Raw genomic sequence first — 20,825 nt, 5'->3', positions numbered from 1 at the left:
ATTGTCTTCTTTAAAACCTCATTAAATTCCTGTTTCCACCCACTGCTGGAGAGGAGTCTGCCAGGCCCTGGGGAAGCACAGTCCCTGCTCCCACAAACAGCCCCTCCTCCCTGCCTAACTGAGCAGGGTCCTACATGGATAAGAAAGCACTGCTGGGCTCAGGCTGGGCATCACCGTGTCCTTGGGCTCTGTGCCACGGTGGAAAGAGGAGATGAAGGACACAGTCTCTCTCCCTACACTCCTCACAGTCCAGTAGGAAATACAGGTAAGAAATAGCTATTGAGGAGAATGGACATAAATGACATCTCACTCCTAAATGAATTCTATCTTTTACCTCCCAATAGAATATAAAGTCCACAAGGGCAGGGACCTTGTCTTGCTCACTCACCTCTGGATTTCCTGCACCTAACGCTGTGACTGGCACATAGTAGGCATTCAAGAAATATCGGTTGGTTGAATTGAATGAATGTCATGCTCTTGGCCATATTCCCAGCTCCTAGCACAGCACTTGGTTCAGTAAATTCTTGGTAAAAGAAGAACAAATGAATGAGACAGGATCAGGGCAGGGATTCAAAGGACGAATAAGAGTTGACCAAACAACAGACATAAATGGAAAGGGGCAGGAGATCCCAAGGGCAGAGAGGATGACATTTGCAAAGGCAAGTGAAAATGTGGAGTTTTCAGGAACAGCAACTTGTTGGAAGTGGCCCAACATTTTATCTGAAAATGAGTTTAACTAAAATGTTGCAGGAAAGTAGCAGAAGACCGCCTGGGTTTTCTCATTTCTTTCCCATCTCTCACCAACTTATTGGCTTTAGATGATTAAAAAGTCACAGAGCCCTTGTGTTTCCACTATATTAATCTTAACTTTTAGTTTGCAAGTGACAGAAATTTAATTCAAACTAGTTCAAACAAAAGAACTAGCAAGTGTGGGAGCTGGTTCTTTCTATGTTTGTATGTGTGTGTGTTTGTGTGTATTTATGTATGTATGTATCTATCTATCCGTCTACCTATATCTATCTTCTATCTATCTAATCGTGGGTTTTCTTCTTTCTAGAGTAGCCTTATTCTCTCCTCAAATAGCTTCCTCTTTGCAGTTAGGGAAGCACACTTACATGGCTTCAGCAGCTTGGGAAACATCCATATAAAAATCCCAGGAAAAGACTTCGATGGGTTCTGCTTGGATTGCATGCCCACTCCAGACCAATCCCTGCAACTATCCTCCAGCCTGAGTCAAGTACCCTGCCATGACGGACAGCACCATGACCGACAGATCCAGGAGAAGGAGAGGAGTTCCCCCAAAGGAAGAGATACTGGGTAAAATCAAACCTCACATCACCCAACATCAGCCTCGCAGGTGTCCCAGGCAGCCAGATGCCAGGTGTGGACATGTGTAGTCATATCCGCATTCAGCACAGGAGAAGGTAAACTTTGAATATGCATTTTTGGTGTCTTACTGTAACCTCTTCTCTGGGCCTCAGTTTCTTCATCTGTAAAGTGAATAGGTTGGGTTAAATTCACCTTTAAAGATTTCTTCCAAATATGACCTTCTACCATTTCTGAGATGTTTACATTTAAAGTCTTACTAGCATCTTGGATAATGGAAATGTCTGTTTCCTTGGTTGATTAATTCTTGAAGTAGGCTTGGATATTTTATCTTCGTTGTTCTCAGTCATTTCAAAAACACTTAATCTATTGTTCAGCAAAGGAATCTAATCTTTTTCCCCAAGTGCATTATTCAGTCTTATTCAGAATCTCTATTATTTGGATCATCATCTTTGGAAGAACAAGATATTTGGCAGTGAAGTACTTTAGGTTGATCCCAATTTTTAATTCTTGGGCCCAAACCTTTTATTATTTCTAATTGATCCCGGGAGCTGCAGGAAGGGAAATCATCACTCCCTCTGGTTTTTGGGGGCTCACTTGACCTTGGTGGAGAATATTCCTGGTTGGGGTCTCTGAGTCTGGAACTGCTGCTTTTTTATATTTATTGCGTATTCCTGATGTGCTCATGAAGTGCAGGGGAATCAAAACCACTGATGCATTAGCCCTTCACAGTGGGTGGGACTCTGTGCCTCTTCAAAGCATGTCCATCTGCCCCACCTCCATCCCCAAAAGTCCTGGGCCAGAGCAGGACAGGTGCAGAAAAGAGGGCACAAAGAAGACAAATGATGTATTCAGCACCAACCACTAGCTGGTAAAACTTGAATTTAAAATCCAGGTCTTCTGACTTCTGGTCTAGTTCCCCTTCAGCATGCTCTTCCTCTGTCTCCTCTTCACCTCCAGCCACACTCAGAGCCTCCTTCAAGAAGATCTAAAACCAAGCCCAACCATTCCTCACCCTTAGCTCCCAAGGCCTGCTCATTAACACTGTGAGCCTGACCACCAGCCACACTGGGCCTTGCAATCTTGCCTCCCATAAGCATCTTGAGTTGTGACTTCTGGGCACTTGCTCTATTTGCAGAGAAAGCCCCTTCCTTAACCCAAGCCAAAGCACCTGAATGTTTGACTCCCTGAGAGATCCTCTAACACAGCCAAGCCTTTGTTTGACTGTGGAGCCTTCCTCCCCTCACCTATGTCTCGGGTCTGTCTGAGCCCCTCCTCCGCCACTGCCACAGCCTACTCCTTCGCACACAATGGAAGACCTGTGTCTTTCTTTCACAGCCATGAGAATGTTATAGCAGATGCTGGGCCCGCCTGCTGGCCCCTGGGGCTGCGGAAGCCTTCACAGGCTGCTAGTGTGACTGGCAAGGTCAGCAGCCAGGTTGATCCCGGGCTGCAGGGACTGCCACCTGCTAGGTGTTTTCTAGATCACTGGCTCAGGTAAGGGGTGACCTGACCTCTCCCTGAACTCCCACTCATGTCCAGCGGAACCCTGTTCCTCAGAGATCACAGCTTTCTTCAATGGGCTTGAGTGGCCAAGGCCTGATGTCACAACCAAAACCTTTCTAACTTGAGAAGAACCCCTGATTGTCCTCTCAATCATTTTTCCAAAAAGTCTAGAACAAACCATAGCCATCCATTTCCTAATTTATTCTTTCATTCATAAAAATATTTATTGGACTGTTACTATATTCCTGGCAAGCTAATGAAGCTGACGTGCTTTTTCAGAATATCCATTTTCCCCATGCCTCAAAGCCCATCATAAATGCTCCCTCATCCAGGAAGCCTCTCCTGTAACTTCCATTTTAATTCAACTTCATGGTACATAGAACCCTCAGGGATTCGCTTCTCACTGCTATCTCCTCCACTCAGACCTTCCCTCCTCCACTCAGTCCCTAACTGGGACTGCAGCTAACTGTTAGCACTGGACTAGGTTTGGAGTGAAACACCCAAAATTGAGTTTCTTATTCTCTACTCCCCACCCAAGCCCCACAATCCATCAGCCTTTCTAAACCCATCCCTTCCCGCAGGGCATCTCCACCCTCACTCGCAGGATACTTCACAAGCAAGCCAGTCTGTCTTCATCCTGCTTGCTCTGGCCTTCTCAACATGATAACCAGATTAATCTTCCTAACAAAGCACTGTGCTCACACCTTGCACCGACATGCATTAATTTTCTACTGTTCACAGGAATTTTTCGGTCATTCATCAAGTAATTTGTTGAGCACCTACATATACCAATTACTTGGCAAGACTCTGGGGATACAACAGTGAGCAAAATGTAATTGCAGTCTAGACGGGAAGACAAAAACAGGTAAGAAAAACCGTAAGTGTGATCAGCGCTGCACCGGCAATGTGTAACAGGAGACCTCAGGTGTCCTGGGAGCGATTTGCCAGGAAAGGTTTCCTGGAGGTGGGACAGGCAATCTGAATAAAAACTCCCTTGCCTGCCTTCAAGGTCTAGGTCCCTCTGTCCTCCAAGCTGTCCCCGCTAAGAGTGTTTGCTCTGAGTATGCCACTCCTCCACCAGCTTAAACACCTCGTGAAAGAATTTCAATGTAAAATGGAACCGAAGGATATAAGATGGAAAAAATCACACCTGTGCCCTCAGGAAAACAAAACTTAAAGACTGAGAAGACTGATTTCCCATAAATGCCTGATTTACAGAAAAACTGATAATGTTGGAATTTTCTTCAATGATAAGGAGTTGGTCAGGGGTTGTCTCAGATCAACCTTGGAAATTTTTGCTTATGATTTCCAGAGGCATGAACAAGAAGTGACCCAGGTCGTGTTGGTCTCGCAAAATAAGCTGAATTAAGCTTTGTTTGCCTGATTGGACTGGTTTTGTCTGCTGGAGAATTTTCAAATCTGGTCTCCATTTGTTTTTTATTTTAACAAACTCCAACTGAACTCTCCCCTCTTTGCATTCCCTCTGCATATACACCCTCAAACCCTCAATGGACTCACCTGTAGCTTGCTGCAGTTTTACGTGTCCTGAATTGCAATTCCTCTGTTATTCCCCTAATAAACTCACCCTTTTGACAATTTTTGAGCTTGCCTTAATTTACCTCTTTATTTAGGTCAACGATGTCATCCCACCTGCCTTCCTTCTTCCTCGTCTATTCTGAATTGTTTCCCCATGTGTGGAATTTAAATCTCCAATTAAATGATAAATTCCTTGAGGCGAGTCCAGCCCCATGGTCTGCATTGGATTGGCCCATGTGATGTATCTAAGTATTTGAATTAGGTACTCTGACAGAGACCATCAGCATTAGAGCCGGGCAATGGCTGCCCAACTAAAGACAACGGTTGGCCACCAATCAGAGGACACGGGTAGAACTGAGGTGGGCCACTTCCAAGCCTGGGCCTTAATAATGCTGCACATGCTCTCCTCTACACCCACTTCCCTCTTTTCCAGGCTGATATCCAGACTGTTGCCCAGCCTTGACCATGAATTGCAAAAGAAATCAATGTGGTTTTGTTGGCTCTCTTTGTTAGAGCAGCCTAGCCTTATGCCAACTAAACAGCTGCCAACATGTCAGCTTTCCACCTTCCACTAAAAAAAATGGAAGGTCTAGCAACACTGTGCCTGCAATCTTGCAGGGCAACAGTCCACAGGCGCTGAAGCCCAGTTTGCCACAGACCCTACGGTGCCCCAGTGAGACTGAGAGCCAGTGTCCCTGCCACGCCCTTAGACTCTTGCTTTTCTAACCGTGCCCTCTTTCCTGTGAGTTGCCTGATTCTTGTAGGCAGTTGTGTTTTCAGAAGCATTTGAGCCTTTAGAGTAGAACATGACTCAGGGAGTCCAACTGCTGATGAGCCACCTGCCTGGCTCTTCTCTCAGGAGTTTGTGCTGCTTTAAAACCTAAACCATTTGTCTCAACACTGCTTTAGGACCTGGATCAGACCCCATGCCTCTCCCCGTACCAACAAATATTCTATAATGTCCTCTTTATGTTCCTGAAATTAAATTAATATTACCCACTTACACAAGATTTTAAAAATCAGTATAATGCCTTAATGGAAATATAAAGGAGAAATAAAAGAAAAGATGCTTATGTTAACATCGTATATGTTTCAATACGTTAAAGGTTTGGTGCGATTACGTTAGGAGTCAGCATGAGGTAGTCAGATGCTCACGTGCCTAAGTAGAAGCACTGCGAATCTGGCAGCTGCAAATGCAGACTGGTACAGGTGTGTGGTTTTGCTAAATCAAATACCACAAGCAGCATTGCCATCAGGAATGTGATTTTTCAAAGGGTGAGCAACTCTTGGTAATGTCTCAAACAAAACAAAATTCAGTCTTTCCGTGATTTGCATAACAGTTGCATTCTTGGAAAACTTCATGCATTTGAAAACATGCAACAAATACTTTATGTGTAAAATGGAGTTCAGTTTTAGGCTCACATCATTCTCAACACGTCCTCCACTCAAGAATGCATAGTGGGCACCCAGCCGTCATGCGGAATGAGGGGCAGTTCTTGGTTGGGGACATCATCCAGGGCATTTCAGGCTGTCTAGCAACTCTACCCTTTTCCCATTAAATGTTGAGACCATCCCAACCCAACTGTTAAGACAACCAAATACATCCACGCATTCCCAAAGGCCCCCTTCCAGCAGATGCTTCTCCAAGGAGAACCACTGCCCCAAACCAAGAAGATGCACAGAGAGGTGAAGGTGATATTGAAGCTTTTTCTGAAGACTCAAAGTTTTTCTTCATAGCTTGCTGAAAATGAGGCATCACCTCAGCTTGATTTTCTGTGACTACCTGGACTTGTTAGGCTTTTGTGCAGCAAAGGAATTGGCAGTGGTCAGAAAAGACTGTGGTGGCCTCCAAGGTGAGTGCCGTTGCTCGGAGGAGGTGGGTGGCCTTCTCTCCCTACTCCACTGGAAGCCTGCAACACAAGCTTTACCTCTTGGTTTCTGTTTTTAAAAAAGGTATAAATAAAGCAAGAGGCTGAAACTGAATGAAATTCAGTTCTCCCAGCCCTCTCATCTCCTGCCTATTAATAACCTCTTGGAATGAGTCACATTGAGACATTAATTCACTGCTTCTGAGACCGCGTTAACCTAAAATAGTTCCCAAGCCATTTTTCTATGCTGCTGTGCTGCTGGGCAGCCACATGGACACTGTTTCTCGAAGAAGCATGCATGTAATCAGATTTCACCTGGGCTGGTGTGGGGCCCAGAGTCAAAACACCAACCAGTCCCTCACAAACTTAGAAAACCGAGGGACATGAATCCTTCATCCTCTGGACCCTTCCCCAGAGACCAGCGTCCTGGCTTCTCCTTGTCAAAGAAACACCCCATTTTCTCTGCAGGGCTTAGTGTTGTCTAAACGCATATGGTTCCCTAAATGACCTTTTGGACGAGTGCTGTTGTGCTTACAGATATGTGCAATGAAGTAACAGTGACAGAGAGAAAGCAAGCAAGATGTTCTTCCTGTCAGGAGCCTAGGGCCAGGGCTTCTCTTTGGCCCTCAGATCTTAACCCCCTCCTAGCAAATGCCTCACGTTCCTCATTTCATGCCGTCCCACTACCTCATTTCCTTCTCTGTCCCAAGCCATTTTTAACTGTCTGACTGGGAAGGATCTGACCTGACAGGACAATTAAATATTAATATCGTGATTGAAGAGTCTGTGTGCAAATCAATTAAAAATAGGACATGTGAGGCTGAGACATTTTCTGTCTATTTTTTCTTTCTGTCAGGAAAGTTCTTGCCATGTAGCTTAAACTCCAATGCCTTGGGGCTGGGATTGAGTCTGCAAGGTGTCCACACCTTCTGCCGGTTGGGTAGCTGGTCACCACTCTCCTTGGGTGGGAGCAGGTGAAAGAGTTGATGTGGCCTTTCTCCTCTCATGAGGACAGGTAGGGACCCCAGTCTCAGACCCCCTCCTCCATCAAAATCTTCCTCAAGAGAGCTGCCGCCCTCTTTGGGTTCCTATCTTGTGCCAGCTTTCATCAGATGCTTGTTAATTCTTTGCTTTTTTTGTTTGCATTGCATCCTAGAATTTCAGAGAACACATCTTTCCACATAGATCCCCACCCAGTGCTTGGAACCTGGTGCACAACTAATAACGTTTGTGCAATGAATCAAGAAGGCAATGAATCTGCCACTCTGTTACCACTTCTTTGTTTTGAATGGTAAATCTGTTGCATGACAGTTAAAAGCTTAGTTCTTCTACCCCCTTCCAAGTGGTGGCATATGGGTGACAATACAGTCATGTACCGCATAATGACGTTTCAGTCAACGAGGGACCTCATGTGCAATGGTGGTTCCATAATATTAGTACCATATAGCCTAGGTGTGTAATAGGCTGTACCATCTGGGTTTGTGTAAGTACACTCTGTGATGGCCACACAACGATGAAATCGCCTAATGGTGCATTTCTCAGAACTTGTCCCTGTCGTTAAGCAACACACAACTGTATAGCACACCCCAAGAAAGTCCAGGACAAACGAGAATTTCTTTCTTTGTTTTTTTCTTTGTGAGGAAGATCAGCCCTGAGCTAACATCTGCCAACCCTCCTCTTTTTTTTTTTTGCTGAGGAAGACTGGCCCTGGGCTAACATCTGTGCCCATCTTCCTCCACTTTATATGGGATGCCGCCGCAGCGTGGCTTGACAAGCAGTGCGTCAGTGCACGCCCGGGATCCGAACTGGCGAACCCCAGGCCACTGCAGTGGGGCGCGCGCACTTAGCTGCTTGTGCCACAGGGCCGGCCCCCGAGAATTTATTTCTTTAGGAAGCAGAGTGGGCAGCTATTTCCAGACCCCTGAGATGAACTGATTATCCATGATCAATAGGTACAGAATCTAGTTCTGAGCTTTCTGGAATCTCAGGTCAAAAGAAAAACATTATAGGTTATATGGTTTTTATTTTCTTACCAAAAAGAACACAAATTGTTTGGCAGAGACAAACTTCTTCTGAAACTCTGCAACTCAAGGGGGATTTGTTATGTGAATCCTTACGTAGAGATCTTAACGTGTCATTTTGCTCTTCCTCAAGTAAGCCACACTTGTTCCTGCCACAGGACTTGTCCCTCTGCCTGGAATGTTCTTCAGAGCTTCTCAACATGCACTTCTCTGCTCAAGGGTCCCCCTCAGAGCAGCCATCCTGCCTCCCCCCACCTCCCCTCCCTGCTTTCCTCCTCCCAGCACCACACTCGTTCCCTTCCTTTATTTCTCTCCATGGCACTTACCCCTCCTAAATCATCTCACTTATTTGCTTGCTTGCTTGCTATCAGTCTCCTCACTGGATTATTAGCTTCACGAGGCCAGGGATTTGTCTGTTTTGTTCATTGCTGTATCCCGGGCCTTAGAGTAGCCCTTGGTACCTAGCAGGCGTTAAATACACATTAGCTGAATTGTGAATCAAGGACATATTCTCCATCAGGATTTTTGGGAAGCACAGAAACACTGTTTCTAAAGGAACTCCGGTAATTATGGAGACCCTCTGATGAGTATGAGATAACATGTTCCAGGCACTTTGCTTTCTTATAACACAATTTCATGCAGACATAGAACCTGGAGGATCTATGAATATATTACATTAATAAGTTTCTGGGTCTGTCATCTGTCTCGAACATCAGGGGCCTGAGTGAGCTTTGACAACTCTTCACTCAGGGTCAATTCTTTTGATGTTTTGTTTTTGGAGATGGGGTTGCCTATGTTGCCCAGGCTGGAGTGCAGTGGCTAGTCACAGGCAGCACCCCACAATTGATCAGCACGGGAGTTTTGACCTGCTCCATTTCTGACCTGGGCCGGTTCACCCTCCTTAGGCGACCTCGTGGCCCCCGGGAATCCATCATGTTAATGCCGAACTTAGTGCAGACACCCCATAGATGTAGTGCCTTTCAGCCCAGAACTCCTGGGCTCAAGCGACCCTCCTGTCTCAGTCTCCCGAGTAGCTGGAACTGCAGGCAGCCACCACCATGCCCAGTGGTCAGTTCTTAATTGAACTCCCCAGCAAGTACTCTAAGTATAGCTCTTCAAGTTTGCCTAAAATGAGAGCCTTTTAGATTAGCTACCAGACAGCAAAGCAAGTCCCATTTACTGCAAATGTTTAAGGGCCGGACTTACAGCCTGATCCAGAAAAATCAACCAACTTCAGCAGAAACATGGGCTGCAGGAGTAGATACAGGCAGAGCCAGCACATCCTGTGGAGAGAACTCTGAACACTGTCAAGAGCTCACACAGGTCCTGGGGTGAGGCCCTCAAGTTCCATATCATCTGCATTAATTATCTATTGCTGCACAACAAATTACCCCCGAAAATTAGCAGCTTAAATTGATGATCATTTATTATTTCACAGTTTCTGTGGGTCAGAATTTGGGAACAGCTTAACTGGGTGGTTCTGGTTCAAGGTCTCTGATAAGGTTGCAGTGAACACACTGGTAGGGGCTGCCATCATCTGAAGGCTTGAGTGGGGCTGGAGAATCCACTTCTAAGGTGACTCATTCACATGGCTGTTGACAGTTTCTCACTGGTTAACGGCAGGAGGCCTCAGTTCTTCACCACCAGGGTCTCCCCATGGGACTGCTTGAGGGTCTTTATGGCGTGGAAACTGGCTTTTCCTAGAGCAAGTGATCCAAGAATGAGAATAAAGAAGAAGTCCGATGCCTTCTATGATCTGGTCTCAGAAGTCACACACTGTTACTTCCACCATATTCTATTTGTTAGAAGTGAGTCACTAAGTTCAGGCCATACTCAAGTGAAGGGGAATTAAGCTCCATCTCTTAAAGGAAAGAGAATCAAAGAGTTTGTAGACATATTTTAAAACAACTACACCATCTAAAGTGGAGAAAATAGCCTCAGCAGGAGAAATAGGTACAACAGCCATTACCAACCAGAGAAGTTCTTGATTGTGTGAAAGGTGGCGCAATGTACTAAAAAGATCATGGACTGAAGAATTAGACATTCCAAGACAGAAATCTCAAACCCATCACTTACCAGCTGCATGAATTTGAAGAAGACACTTACCTTCTTCAGGCTTCAGTTTTCCCTTGTTTAAAATGGAGATAATAAGCCAGCCCGGTGGCACAAGTGGTTAAGTGCGCGTGCTCCGATGCGAGGCCCAGGGATTGCTGGTTTGGATCCATGGCGCTCACTGATGCACTGCTTGTCAGGCCTTGCTGTGGCAGCATCCCATATAAAGTGGAGGAAGATGGGCATGGATGTTAGCCCAGGGCCAGTTTTGTTCAGCAAAAAAAGAGGAGCATTGGCAGATGTTAGCTCAAGGCCAATCTTCCTCACAAAAAATAAACAATAAAAAAAATAAAATAAAATGGAGATAATATTACCCAACTTGCTGATCTGCTGTGAGGAATAGGGAAAATGCATGTTGGTCACCTTTCAGGGCGCACAGTAAGTACGGAAGAAATGGCAGGTACTATTAAATTATGCTAAGACACTTCTATGAATCCTTAATTTATTTTTTTTTTGGCTATTTTATTTTTTTTTTTAATTTTTTGTTTATTGCAGTAACATTGGTTTATAACATTGTAAAAATTTCAGGTGTACATCATTGTACTTCTATTTCTGCATAGATTACATCATGTTCACCACCAAAATACTAATTACAACCCATCACCACACACATGTACCGAATTATCCCTTTCACCCTCCTCCCTCCCCCCTTCCCCTCTGGTAACCACCAATCCAATCTCTGTCCCTATGTGTTTGTTTATTGTTGTTATTATCTACTACTTAATGAAGGAAATCATGCGGTATTTGACCTTCTCCCTCTGACTTATTTCACTTTGCATTATACCCTCAATGTCCATCCATAATGTCACAAATGGCTGGATTTCATCGTTTCTTATGGCTGAGTAGTATTCCATTGTGTATATATACCACATCTTCTTTATCCATTCGTCCCTTGATGGGCACTTAGGTTGCTTCCAAGTCTTGGCTATTGTGAATAACGCTGCAATGAACACATGGGTGCATGTACCTTTACAAATTGGTGTTTTCAAGTTCTTTGGATAAATACCCAGCAGTGGGATGGCTGGATCATATGGTAGTTCTATCCTTGATTTTTTGAGGAATCTCCATAGTGTTTTCCCTAGCGGCTGCACCAGTTTGCACTCCCACCAGCAGTGTATGAGAGTTCCCTTCTCTCCACATCCTCTCCAACACATGTTGTTTCCTGTCTTATTAATTATAGCCATTCTGATGGGCGTCAGGTGATATCTCATTGTAGTTTTGATTTGCATTTCCCTGATAGTTAATGATTTTGAACATCTTTTCATGTGTCTGTTGGCCATCTTTGGCCATTTCTTTGGAGAAATGTCTGTTCAGGTCCTTTGCCCATTTTTTAATTGGGTTGGTAGTTTTTTTGTTGGTAACATGCATGAGTTCTTTATATATTTTGGAGATTAAGCCCTTATCAGAAGTATGGTTTGCAAATATCTTCTCCCAATTGTTAGGTTGTCTTTTCGTTTTGTTGATGGTTTCCTTTGCTGTGCAGAAGCTTTTTAGTTTGATGTAGTCCCATTTGTTTATTTTTTCTGTTGTTTCTCTTGCCCGGTCAGACATGGTGTTTGAGAAGATGTTGCTAAGACTGATGTCGAAGAGAGTACTGCCTATGTTTTCTTCTAGAAGTTTCACAGTTTCAGGTCTTACATTCAAGTCTTTAATCCATTTGGAGTTAATTTTTGTGTATGGTGTAAGGTAAGGGTCTACTTTCATTTTTTTGCATATGGCTATCCAGTTTTCCCAACACCATTTGTTGAAGAGACTTTCTTTTCCCCATTGTATGTTCTTGGCTCCTTTGTCAAAGGTTAGCTGTCCATAGATGTGTGGGTTTATTTCTGGGCTTTCGATTCTATTCCATTGATCTGTGTGTCTGTTTTTGTGCCAGTACCATGCTGTTTTGGTTACTATAGCTTTGTAGTATATTTTGAAATCAGGGAGTGTGATACCTCCAGCTTTGTTCTTTTTTCTCAGGATTCCTTTAGCTATTCGGGGTCTTTTGTTGTTCCATATAAATTTTAGGATTCTTTGTTCTATTTCTGTGAAAAGTGTTGTTGGAACTTTGATAGGGATTGCCTTGAATCTATAGATGGCTTTAGGAAGTATGGACATCTTAACTATGTTAATTCTTCCAATCTAAGAGCACGGAATATCTTTCCATTTCTTTGTGTCTTCTTCAATTTCTTTCAGAAATGTTTTATAGTTTTCGGTGTACAGATCTTTCACCTCTTTGGTTAAGTTTATTCCTAGGTATTTTATTCTTTTTGTTGCAATTGTAAATGGGATGGTATTCTTAATTTCTCTTTCTGCTACTTCGTTGTTAGTGTACAGAAATGCAACTGATTTTTGTATGTTGATTTTGTATCCTGCAACTTTACCATATTCGTTTATTACTTCTAAAAGTTTTCTGGTGGATTCTTTGGGGTTTTCTATATATAAAATCATGTCATCTGCAAATAGTGACAGTTTCACTTCTTCCTTTCCAATTTGGATCCCTTTTATTTCTTTCTCTTGCCTGATTGCTCTGGCTAGGACTTCCAGTACTATGTTAAATAGGAGTGGTGACAGTGGGCATCCTTGTCTGGTTCCTGTTCTTAGAGGGATGGCTTTCAGTTTTTCACCATTGAGGATGATATTAGCTGTGGGTTTCTCATATACGGTCTTTATTATGTTGAGGTACTTTCCTTCTATACCCATTTTATTCAGAGTTTTTATCATAAATGGATGCTGTATCTTGTCAAATGCTTTCTCTGCATCTATTGAGATGATCATGTGATTTTTAGTCTTCATTTTATTAATGTGGTGTATTGTGTTGATTGATTTGCAAATGTTAAACCATCCCTGCATCCCTGGAATAAATCCCACTTGATCATGGTGTATAATCTTTTTAACGTATTGTTGTATGCGATTTGCTAGTATTTTATTGAGGATTTTTGCATCGATGTTCATCAGTGATATTGGCCTGTAATTTTCTTTTTTTGTGTTGTCCTTGTCTGGTTTTGGTATCAGGGTAATGTCAGCTTCGTAGAATGAGTTGTGGAGCTTCCCCCCCCTCCTCAATTTTTTGGAAGAGTTTGAGAAGGATAGGTATTAAGTCTTCTTTGAATGTTTGGTAGAATTCACCAGGGAAGCCATCTGGTCCTGGACTTTTATTTTTGAGGAGGTTTGTGATTACTGTTTCGATCTCCTTACTGGTGATTAGTCTATTCAAATTCTCTACTTCTTCTTGATCCAGTTTTGGAAGGTTCTATGATTCTAAGAATTTATCCATTTCTTCCAGATTGTCGAATTGGTTGGCATATAGCTTTTCATAGTATTCTCTTATAATCTTTTGTATTTCTGAGGTGTCTGTTGTAACCTCTCCTCTTTCATTTCTGATTTTACTTATTTGTGCCTTCTCTCTTTTTTTCGTGGTGAGTCTAGCTAAAGGTTTGTCAATTTTGTTGATCTTTTCAAAGAACCAGCTCTTGGTTTTATTAATTTTTTCTATTTTTTTTTGGTCTCTATTTCATTTATTTCTGCTCTGATTTTTATTATTTCCTTTCTTCTACTGATTTTGGGCTTTGTTTGTTCTTCTTTTTCCAGTTCCTTCAGGTGCATTGTTAGATTGTTTATTTGAGATTTTTCTTGTTTGTTGAGATAGGCCTGTATCGCTATAAACTTCCCTCTTAGAACCGCTTTTGCTGTATCCCATAAATTCTGGCATGTCGTATTTTCATTTTCATTTGTCTCCAGGTATTTTTTGATTTCTTCTTTGATTTCTTCATTAACCCAGTCGTTGTTCAGTAGCATTTTGTTTAATCTCCACGTATTTGTGGCTTTTCTGATTTTCTTCCTATAGTTGATTTCTAGTTTCATACCGTTGTGGTCAGAAAAGATGCTTGGTATTATTTCAACCTTCTTAAATTTATGGAGACTTGTTTTGTGACCTAATATGTGATCAATCCTGGAGAATGTTCCATGTGCATTTGAAAAGAACGTGTATTCTTCGGTTTTTGGATGGAATGCTCTGTATATATCTACTAGGTCCATCTGTTGTAGTGTGTCGTTTAAGGCCGATGTTTCCTTATTGATCTTCTGTTTGGATGATCTATCCATTGGTGTAAGTGGAGTGTTAAAGTCCCCTACTATTATTGTGTTACTGTCTATTTCTGTTTTTATGTCTGTTAATAATTGCTTTATATATTTAGGTGCACCTACATTGGGTGCGTAGATATTTACAAGTGTTATATCCTCTTGTTGGATTGTTCCCTTGATCATTATGTAATGCCCTTGTCTCTTTTTACAGTTTTTGTTTTAAAGTCTATTTTGTCTGATATGAGTACTGCTACCCCAGCTTTCTTTTCATTGCCATTTGCGTGGAGTGTCTTTTTCCATCCCTTCACTTTCAGTTTGTGAGTGTCTTTAGGTCTGAAGTGTGTCTCTTGTATGTAGCATATATATGGGTCTTGTTTTTTTATCCAGTCTGCCACCCTATGCCTTTTAATTGGAGCACTTAGTCCATTGACGTTTAAAGTAGCTATTGATAAGTATGTACTTACTGCCATTTTTTAACTTTTTTTTTTTTCTCAGTGTTTTAGTAGTCCTTCTCTGTTCCTTTCCTCTTCTATACAGAATTGATGGTCACTTTAGTTTGACCTCTGTCTGAAAGCTGTACTCTTTAACTCCCCTCCTCCCTCATGTTTTTGATATCATATCTAACCTCTTTGTTGTGCATTTGTATCCATTACGTTCTAATCATGGAAATAGATAATTTTTCCTATTTGTGGTCTTTTCTTTTCCCCTTAAATCAGTCCCTTTAACATTTCTTGTAGCACTGGTTTCTTGGTGACAAACTCCTTTAATTTTTGCTTATCTGGGAAAATTTTGATCTCTCCTTCCATTTTGAGTGATAACCTTGCTGGGTAGAGTATTCTTGGCTGTAAGTTTTTTCCTTTTTGCACTTTAAATATATCGTGCCATTCTCTTCTAGCCTGTAAGGTTTCTGCAGAGAAGTCAGCTGATAGCCTTATGGGGTTTCCTTTGTACGTAACTTGACATTCTCTTGCGGCTTTTAGGATTCTCTCTTTATCTTTAATTCTGGACATTTTGATTATGATGTGTCTTGGTGTGGACCTCTTTGGGTTTATCTTGTTTGGGGCTCTCTGTGCTTCCTGTACCTGGATGTCTGTTTCCTTCCTTAGGTTAGGGAAGTTTTCATCTATTATTTCTTGAAATAGATTCTCTGACCCCTTGTCTCGCTCTTCTCCTTCCGGGACACCTATAAGACGGATGTTAGTGCGCTTGATGTTGTCCCAGAGGTCCCTTAGACTGTCCTCAGTCTTTTTAATTCTTTTCTCTTTTACCTGTTCACCTCGGGTAATTTCTTCTAGTCTTTCGTCCAGCTCACAGATCCGTTCTTCTGTATCCTCTACTCTGCTTTTGAGTCCCTCTAATGAATTTTTCATTTCCAGTATTGTATTCTTCATTTCTGATTGGTTCTTTTTTATATCTTCCATTTCTTTGTTGACATTCTCACTGAGTTCATCTATTCTTCTCCCCAGATCAGTGAGCATCCTTAACACTCTTAGTTTGAACTCTCTGTCGGGTAGGTTGCTCATTTCTGTTTCACTTAGTTCCTTTTCTGGGGTTTTGTCCTGTTCCCTCACTTGGAATGTATTCTTTTGCCTCTTCATTTTGCCTCTTTCCCTGTGCTTGTGTCTGCATATTAGGTAGGTCAGCTACGTCTCCTGCTCTTGGATAGGTGACCTTATGTAAGTGATGGCTTAGGAGGCTTCCAGTGTGCTCCCCTCAGTTCTCAATGTTCCAGGGGTGACCCCTATGTGGGCTACGTGTATCCTTCTGCTGTGGCCTGTTTGCTCTCCCTGTAGGCGCCCAGGGAGGCTGAGTTATGCTCCTGGCCAGCTGTTGTAATGCTCAGCTGCTTGTAGTTGTTGTGGGCCCTTCAGTCTCTTTATCAGGTGTGGGGAGCCCCAGCACAGTTGGCTGCAAGTTCTAATACCACATTTGTGTTGCAGTATTTCTTTTAAGTGAGTAGGCCCCCACCGTGGCAGGTTGTTAGGCTCAGGGCCTTACAATTGCTGTAAGCCTCTAGCCTATTACATCTCTTGTCAGCTCTCTGAGGATTACAGCTGGGTGGGGCTGGCCTCAGGCACAGGAGCACCCAATTGTTTCAGGTTTTGGAAGGCGGAGCAAACCTCCTATGTGGGTCTTTGAGAAGTACAAGTCTTCTGTGGCTGAGAAGCCCTGCCGCCCACAGGTCCACACACACAGTCAACACAGTCCTGCCCCGTGTGAGTGCCCCGACCTACCCAAGCGGACCCAGTCTCTCCACGGCGGGAGCCCCACACACTCCGCCACCGCCCCACACTCTCCACCCGCTCCTTGTGCACACCCTGCCCCGCTCAAGTCGGCTCAGTTGCCAGGCTGCAGAGAATCCAGTCACCAATCTATGCAGGCCCACAAGTTGCCTGAGGGCTTGTTGTTGGGTGGGGCCAGTCTCTAGGGTGGGCTGCCTGCCCTGGCTGAGCTGGATTAAATCGGTGCTCTAGCGGGTGGGGCAGACCCTGGGCTAGCAGGCCCCAGGGAGAACTCCAATGGCGTCTGTGTCAGCACGCTCACACCAGGCCACAACAATGGCCGCCGCCAATGTCCCAGTCCCTGGAGAGGTCTCACCCCTCACCGAGAAGCACTCAGGGCCTATTAGGTGAGTCTCTTGTCACCAAAGCACTGTGCACCTTTCTTTCTGGTGATTTTAGGGTGCTTCCTGAAACGGGTGAGTTTGCGCGCGGGCCCTTTAAGAGCCAGTTTTAGTTTCTTTGTGAACCGGGTTTTCTGGGGGTGCTCCCCAATGCTTTAGTAGCAGGCAAAGTCAGATATTATGCCGCTGGTCTCGATTGTGCTGGGTCCACAAAATGCCCACAGCGGGGGCGCTCCCCGGCTCAGGACCCCACGCCTCCAGGGAGGCTGCGTACCTGTGAGCTGCTCCCTGCAGCCGTGAAGCTGGCGGCTTGTGAAGGCGGCGTTTTTCCTCTCCGGAAGGGAGTCTCTGCCCAGTTAGGATTGTCCGTTGTTGCAGGAGTTCCTCTTATCCAGTTTTCAGTTCTGCCTCAGGGGTAATTTTTCCACGAGTAGTTGTAAATTGGCTGTGTCCACGGGAGGAGGTGAGTTCCGAGTCTGCTTATGCTGCCATCTTGACTCCTCTCCAATCCTTAATTTTTGAAGAATGATAAATTGGTATACTGTACTGTGTAGAAAAAAATGGATAAACTGATTGTTTAGAGAGGATTACTTAAGATACACCACATAAATTGTAATAAATGTTTATCTAATACAGTGATTTGGGTTTGATACTAAGCTTGTTCTTCTGGGATATTTATGTGTACAAGTGTGTGTATACCCTGTTTAATTCTTCAAAGACTTTCAAATGGCTTACAAAAATATCAATGACAAAATAAAGACATTAAAACAAACAGGAACCCAGGAATATGCAAAGCACAAATCAAAAGAGAAGAAAGGCTAAAATGAGGGGGCATGGAGAATGAGAACAATTTGAGGCAAAATTTGGCTCTAAGCCAAAACCAGCAGAAAACCATGATCAGGGTCATAAAGAGCTACAAAATACTTTTCCTAGAACTTGACTCTGAAAGGAATGTCTCATGAGGAAGTCACCATGGAGCACACAGGGATGTCAGACCGTCCTGATGGGAGGTACATAACTACTTTTGTAAAGCCTATAGCGTCCCACGAACATGTGGGGGGCAAGACCTCAAAGCACCACTCAATAACAGCAATTCTGCAGGAGTGGAAACTGCGTGGTATATCTGGCGGAATTAATGGAAGACGGCCTACATATCTTCTAGCAATACTTACCCAGTGTCCAAGTTAAGATGATAATAATCGTAGTGCGAGTTTTTTGAACACTTACTAGGGATCAGGCAATAAGCAGAGTGCTTTACCTGAATGATCTAATTTAATCTTTACAAGATCCTGTGAAAGTGATACCACTGATAGCCTCATTTCTCCGACGCGGAAACTGACCCACGGAGACACGGGAAACCACAGATGGTGAGCAGGAGCGTCAGAGTCTATACCTGGGCAGTCCAAAGCCTGCCCTCAAACACCTCTCCGTGGAGCCTGGAATCCTGGGGACTGAGATGAGAACAGATGTGGGTAAGGGAGCCTGGAAGGCCCAGGTAAGGCCCTCCAGCGGGAACTGCTGAGGTGTGGCCTGTGAACACCAGCTCATGCAGTGTTTTTTTTTTTTAATTAATTAATTAATTTATTTTTTCCCCAAAGCCCCAGTAGATAGTTGTATGTCACAGCTGCACATCCCTCTAGTAGCTGTATGTGGGACACAGCCTCAGCATGGCTGGAGAAGCGGTGTGTCGGTGCGCACCTGGGATCTGAACCCGGGCCGCCAGCAGCGGAGCGCGCGCACTTAACCGCTAAGCCACGGGGCCGGCCCTCATGCAGTGTTGACTGAGGGGCCCCAGGATGACAAGCGGCATGAACAAAGAGGAAGCTCAAAAGCCAGAGGAATTTCCACCACACTTCAGTTTCGTCTAAAACCAGAGTGCTGCCCTAGTTCTGCTGGCAGTGGGACTCACAAAATACCACACAAGTCTCCACAGCCTGGGGGCCAAGGATGTGGCTCTGAGGTAGATGCACCCCTAAAATAAATGAATCACCAAATAAGATCAGAAAAAGCATCAAGATCTATTAGCATAGTAAAGGCTTTGGGACACTCCGTGGTCAAGAAATCCATTTAACGTCCTTTAATCTGGCGTCTCCCAAACTTTGTTGTGTTGAAACACGTGTTAACATCCTGCAGAACTAAGCAAATCCTAGCCCAGCAGATCTCTAAGGTTCTTTTCAGCTCAAGGATTCCATGGTTTTAGGTCTTCTTTAATAGACCAGTAGGAATAAGGAATTTGAAATCAGAACACCTCAGCTTGATTTTCGGCTCTCCTCTCGTGAGCTGGACAACCGGGGTAAAGTCAGTCTCTCAGATCTTTGGTCGTCTTATCTGTAAAATGGGGATCATGATGATATCTGTATCATTATGCTGCTATGAGGATCAAATTAGATAATTAATGCATGCTCAAACAATTTATAAGCTGGACATAGCATACTTACATTAGCCACTACTATTATAAATTAAAAACGAAACAAAACAAAACTAGAAGATGAACCTGAACAATTTCTTATCACCGAGTTATCTCCTGGGAACTGGTTTCCCACAGCCCTGCCTGTGCTTAATGCTTCAGAGTAATGACATATTTTGTAAATGGAGCAAATCCCTTGAATTCTCTCTTCCTCTTTTTCAGATTGATACTTCCAATTTGAGTCAGGAAGGGCAATAAATTAAAAACAAACAAATGATTTCTTCTTCGATGCAGCAATCCTCTGGTTGAATGAGTTTGGGGCTTTTCATTCAATGCCAGAGGCTGGTGGTCAATTAAAAACATCACAAGACAAAGGGAGGCTCAGAGAGAAGAAATTCATCAGAGAGAGCTGAATTCCACTACCCCAAATCCAATACAGACAGTCCTAAGACACACTTCTTCAGGGGAAAAAAAACTGTCCTGGCTCATCCACAGTGGGTTTCTTCCCGGGGAGAAAAAATGTTGCTTTTTCACACCTCATGCTGGTGCCTGGTGAGACAGAGTCATGCTGGCCCAGACAACACTTTCCTGTCTTCTGCACATAATAAATAATATAAATCTATGTCATGAAAACAAATCACATCCCAAATTCTTCCACCCCACTTGTTTATTTTCCCCCTTGGTCTTTACCCAAACCGTAACTCTCAGCCAGTTCAAAATAATACCTTCTTTTTGTGCACTGTTTTTAGTTTTTAAAGAATTGCATCTTTATGATATAATGAAGCTGAAGGTCCAATCTTGAGTCTTTATGATGCAACTTTCTAATTGATTTTTTCTGTAAGAATATTTCAGATTCTGATCGAATCACTGACTTAACACTGAAGGATGTTCTCGGACAGACTGGTTCGCAGCAGTAACTGAGATTCCTCAGAGAAAGTGTTATAATTGTTAAGAAATGAAGTAGCTCTCCTCCCAGGGCGAGGTGTGTCCCTGCAGATACAAAATGATGGCAGCGTGACTCAGAATAGATGGTTTCCTGCATTTTCTTTGATTTATGATATAATATCAAAAGCCCAGGTTCTGCATCTCTAGACGGTCCTGGTTGATGAAATTCTGCTCACAACTTTTTTTCTTTCCATTTTACGGAAAATGTGATGCATTAGCATAAGAGAGACTATGTAACCTCTCTTATTTTGCTGAAGCCCAGGAAGGTTTTATTCAGCAGCACCTGTCTGGGTAGACTTGGACAAGCCTCTCCAAAATAGAAAAGTTCCATTAGTAAACTGTTCAGAAATGAAATCTCAGAAAAACTGCAGAGATATTCTGCTGGTTCATCACTTGCTGATTTTCCCCCATTGAAT

Source organism: Diceros bicornis, chromosome 4 (genome assembly GCF_020826845.1).
Source record: "Diceros bicornis minor isolate mBicDic1 chromosome 4, mDicBic1.mat.cur, whole genome shotgun sequence".
Taxonomy (NCBI): Eukaryota; Metazoa; Chordata; class Mammalia; order Perissodactyla; family Rhinocerotidae; genus Diceros; species Diceros bicornis.
This window is presented reverse-complemented; position numbering follows the sequence as displayed.